This window comes from Nannospalax galili, unplaced genomic scaffold (assembly GCF_000622305.1).
Source record: "Nannospalax galili isolate Female #2095 unplaced genomic scaffold, S.galili_v1.0 scaffold359, whole genome shotgun sequence".
NCBI classification, from domain to species: domain Eukaryota; kingdom Metazoa; phylum Chordata; class Mammalia; order Rodentia; family Spalacidae; genus Nannospalax; species Nannospalax galili.
Genome location: NW_008347042.1, coordinates 649,215 through 654,612, shown reverse-complemented (window position 1 = coordinate 654,612; position 5,398 = coordinate 649,215). Strand labels below are relative to the sequence as shown.

Genomic DNA, 5,398 nt, shown 5'->3' with positions numbered 1-5,398 from the left:
CTAAATCGATGGGTGGAGATAGCAGTTTTCCCAGCCTGGAATCCTGTCTCCTAGCACAGAACTTGTGGACCAGCCACAGTCATGTTGTCTGTAAGTCTGCCAGCTTTTCTGAATTCTTCAGAAAAGTGTAATCTTTCCTTTTCTTCTCCATATCCCTTTTCTAAACATCCTTTCTTTAATGTTTTGCGCTGCCCCTAGCATCTCATATTTCTTTACTTTCTCTAAAGCTTCCTTCTCCCAGCCATGTGGCTACAAGTCAGCCACATGTTTGACCTCCATGCAGGCACTAAACCTGCATGGCTTCATGGTTTTCTTTCCTTTTCCCCTCCATTCCCCTCCTCAAGGCAGCTGCCAAGATTACCAGCTTGCCTGCCCCCCTGAGGATTTTTCTTTAAAGTTCTAAGAAAACTGTAAAAGCTTAAATCTTGTACCAAGGACTTTACCTTTTGGACTTTACTTTTATCCAGTCTCCTCCCAGTTAGGGCTGTACTCCCTAAATTGGCTCAGAAAGTGCTGGCCAGCTAAATAGATTTGGCTGATTCAGAACTTTTTTTGAGGCTGAGTGGTCCTTCCAGGTGGTCCCGAACTCTGTAACAACATGGTCATCCCATTTTCATTTTGGACTATTCATTTTGGACCTTGAAATCAAGTCAACAAAATAAAACAGTGCAGAGATAGCTAGGCCTATGGTGATGCTAATGGAGCTATTGACACAGGTCTCTCACCTGGGATTCCAGACATTAATAACTCCTTCCTACTGCTTTCCCTTTCCCACCATTCCTCTGCCTCCTCAGCTGCAAGGGATCTTGGGATACTAGAGAATCTAGAAAGGTGAAGGCTAACCACCACCACTCCAATTTAAGTGTCTCAACAAGGCAAAACTTTACTTCTGATCAAAAGGGTGCATGACTCACAAAAGAGATGTGGAGAAGCAAACACATGGAGTAAAGGATGTAGTAAGTTTTGATCCTAACACAATATTACTGTGTCTTTTCAACATTAACTGGGGTCCAACTGGGCCCAACTGGGGTCCCTGGAAGGCTAAGAATCAGTGCAGCTGGGAGTGGTGGCACATGCCTTTAATTCCAGCACTTGGGATACAGAGGCAGGTGAATTGCCAGCCTGGTCTACCTAGTGAATTGCAGGACAGCTGTGGCTACAGGGAGACCCTGTCTCAAAAAAGACACCACACACACACACACACACACACACACACACACACACACACAAGAATCAGCACAATGGGGGCTGAAGAGATGGCTCAGTGGTTAAGAACACAGACTGTTCCTGCAGAAGACCCAGGTTCAAATCTTAGCACCCATATGGCAGCTAACTACCGTCCGTAACTCCAGTTCCAGGGGATCCAACACCTTTTTCTGTCCTCTGTGGGCACTGCATGACACGGTTGCACTTACCTACATACTCATACACATTAAAAAAAAAAAAGAATCAGTACAAAAGAAATGAAAGAGAAAAGGGTTGACCAAAGAGGAAGAAGGGTCATCAGTTTCTGGAATGCATCAAGCCCACCCCCCCAAAGTTTTACCAGATATATGTTGGGGGAGATATTAAAAGATTAGCATTCCCTAGGCCAGCTGGGGCTACAGGGAGACCCTGTCTCAAAAAAGACCCCCATCCCCCCAAAAAGATTAGAATTCCTTGTCATAAACCAAGTTTGACTGGGTGGGGAGGAGGGCAGCAAAAAGATTTGCATTCTTTGTAATAAACAGTGTTTGAAATAAAATACTATTATTTAGTGTTTCTTACAGAAAATAAGTCTATTAAGCTTGGTGGTTCACCAAATTGGACTTTGGTGAAATAGAAACTTTGATCTGTCCTTGGTGCCCTAACCAGGATAAACACACATTTGTTCACACCTCCCCAGGAAAGGCTGATGCAACACAAAGGCACTTTTTTTCTCTTGGGAAAGGATTGGAGGTGAGGAAAGCTGCTTCCATGAGGTTTAAGATTTTAGCTTATTTCAGTATTTCTCATCAATCACACATTTTCTTTTTAGGTTCATGCCTAGATGGAGCATGTAAGTACACATGGCAATTCTGATTTTTCATTAGAGTTTCTGTCGAGACTTGCTCTGTCTACTGTAAACTGTTCAAGTATTGGCATCATGAGTGCTTGCCAATACAAGGATTCTAAAATATACTGAAGGTTTGGAAACTAGTTTAAAACAACAACAACAACAACAACAACAACAAACAAAAAACAGGGTCTATATAGCTCAGATTGATTTCAAACTCTTGATTTTCCCTGCCTCTCGCCCCTAGTATTGAGATTACAGGTATGTCCTGCTGTGCCCAACTTAGATGTGCATTTTAGCTATAATTTGAAAAGAACTTTTGGGGCTAGTGAGATGGTCAGCAGTTAAGAGCACTGACTGCTCTTGCAGAGGACCCGGGTTTGATTCCCATCACCCACATGGCAGATACGAACCATCCTTAACTACAGTTCCGGGGGAATCCGAAGCCTTCTTCTGACCTCAGCATTGCATGACACGGGTGCACTCACATATATGCAGGCAATAAATACACTCATACACATAAAATAAAAATAATAAATAAAAAAAGAAAAGAAGGGTCTAGAGAGATGGCTGAGTGGTTAAGAGCACTGACTGCTCTTGCAGAGGACCCAGGTTCAGTTCCCAGCTGACCTCTGTGGGTGCACTTACACACATACACGCAATATACTCATACACATAAAATAATAAAATATTTTAAAAAAAGAAAAGATATTTTGCTATAGCTCAAGAAAGCAAGAACTAAAGACTTCTTGTTTAATAGGTATGATTGATCTTTTTGAAAGAGGGTCTCCCCATGGCCCCAGCCAGCCTGGAACTCACTATGTAGACCAGGTTGGGCTTGAACTCACAGAGATCTGCCTACCTCTGCCTCCTGAATGCTAGGATTAAAGGCATCTGCCACCACACCTGGCTGAGGGATACTTTCTTTTATCATTTTAATTTATTTATTATTTTGAATCATTTAATTTTTAAAATATATTTGATCTTTAAAACTTGTAAGGTTTATTTTTAGTTATGGGCATGTGTGTCTGTGCACATGAGTGTAGATGCCTGCAGAGGCCAAAATAGGATGTCAGATCCTCTAGAGCTAGAATCATAGATTGTGAGCTGCCTGATGTGGGTGCTAAGAACCAAAGTCTTTGCAGGAACAGGAAGCACTCTTAACCACTAGCCATCTCTCCAACTCCTGTATTTGAATATTTTATTGAGATAAAAATTAAGGTATATAAAAATAGATCTAATTCAAGATCATAATTTTTCTAGTATTTTATTTATTATTTTATGTGTATGAGTGTGTTGCCTGCATGTATGCAAGTGCACTTGTGTCATGCAATGCTTGTGGTGGTCAGAAGAGGGCGGTGAATCCCCTGGAACTAGAGTTACATTGTTATTAGCCATGTGGGTGCTGGGAATTGAACCCTGGTCCTCTTCAAGTGCAGCTAGTGCTCATAACTGATGAACCACCTCTCCAGGACCCCTAGCCCCATGGCTTTTTCTTGAGACATGATCCTCAAACTCATAGAGATCTGCCTGTCTCTGCTTCCCAAGTGCTGGGATTAAAGGTGTGCACCATGACACCTGATTTGAAAAAGGTAATTTTTAAAAGTAAGTATTGAGGGGCTGGAGACGTGGCTCAGCATATGGTTTTAAAAACAAATAAAATATTTTTTTTTCAGACTGCATGTGAACTTTTATTAGGGAACACATGACTTGGTAGGGCATAGGATTCAGTGCAAGAGGGAGTGGAGTGGAGGGCCCGCCACTTATCCAGGGGACCACAATTGGGAACATATTTGACCCCATAGCATTCAGGGATGAGGCGCTTCTCAGCTACAATGTCTTCAAATTCATCTACATTAAACTTGGTGAAGCCCTACTTCTTTGAGATGTGAATCTTCTGGCAGTCAGGGAACTTGAGCTTGGCTCTGTGCAGGGCCTCAATCACATGCTCCTTATTCTGCAACTTGGTGTGGATGGATGTGATGACCTGGCCATCATGAACCCTGGCCACTATGCCCTGAGGCTTCCCAAAGGCACCCGCATACCTGTCTGAAGCCTAGATTGGGGACAGCATTGAGATCAGAGACATGGATATCCACCAGAAAACTGTCTCCAAGGTCCCTTAGAGCAGTCCATATATATGCAACAGGCTGCATACACTACCAAGGAGGTTGCTGTTTGCAGCCATTGTACAGGAGGAGCAAATAAAATCTTATGCTGGGCATGGTGACACAGGCCTTTAGTTCCTAGGAGACAGAGGCAGGCAGATCTCTGTGAAATCGAGACCAACCTGGTCTACATAACAGGTTCCAGGCCAGCTGGGGCTACAGAAAGACCTTGTCTCAAAAAGACCAAAACTAACCAAAGAAACAAACAAAAACCACATAAACAAACAAACAAACAAAGCAAAACAAAGGAACAACAACAGAAACTAATTATGGACTCTTTTACTCTAGCTCTAGCCTGCTGTGCCTGGCAGGATGGGCAAGAGTTCTGGTCTGCAGACTGCCAGGAGGCCCTGTAGTCATGGACAGGACCTGAAGTGGCATGATAAACAATACAAGAAAGCCTATTTGGGCATGGCCCTTAAAGCCAACCCATTTGGAGGTGCTTCTCATGTAAAGGGAACTGTGCTGGAAAAAGTAGGGGTTGAAGCCAAACAGCCAAATCCGGCTATCAGGAAGTGTGTCAGGGTACAGCTCATAGTAAAAAACATCAAGAAAGTCTCAGTCTTTGTGTCTAGTGATGGCTGTTTGAACTTCATGTAGGAATATGATGACCCTCTGGCTGCTGGATTTGGTTGAAGCAGTCATACAGTTAGTGATATTCTCAGAGTTTGCTTTTTTTTTTTTTTTCTTTTAGATTGTTAAAGTAGTCAAATATATCTCTTTTGGCCCTGTAACAAAGGCAAGAAGGAGAGAAGATCCAATTTTTGATGATGGAAACACAGTAGGAATAAATTTTCACATCCAATAAAACAAAAACAAGAAAATAAAAAATTAAGTATATGTTATGTGTCTATTAGGCATGAATGCAGGTGCCCAAAGAGGCCAGAGTCCTGTTGTGAGCTGTCCGATGTGGATGCTAGGAATTCAAATTCTGATCATCTGGAAGAGAGGAATACATGCTCTTAACCACTGAGCTATCTCTCCAGCCCCATTTTGGTGTTCCTCTAAGTCAGGTCTGTTGTACATTTATTTAAAAGATTCTGTTTCTGGGCTGGAGAAATGGCTCAGTGGTTAGGAGCACCGGTTGCTTTTGCAGAGGACTTGGGTTTGGTATCCAGTACCTATGTGGCAGATAACAACCACTATCTGTAACTCCAGTTCCAGGGGATCTGACACTCTTTTGGGCCTTGCACAC

At 42.7% G+C, this 5,398-nt stretch overlaps 1 non-coding gene across 1 annotated transcript; it reads right to left on the bottom strand.

The window, feature by feature from the left end:
* Nucleotides 1–4,139: 4,139 nt before the first annotated feature.
* On the bottom strand, nt 4,140–4,270 carry LOC115072105. The gene has a single exon (XR_003851165.1). It is a non-coding gene; the product is annotated as a small nucleolar RNA SNORA70 (small nucleolar RNA).
* Between the last annotated feature and the right edge of the window lie 1,128 nt (nt 4,271–5,398).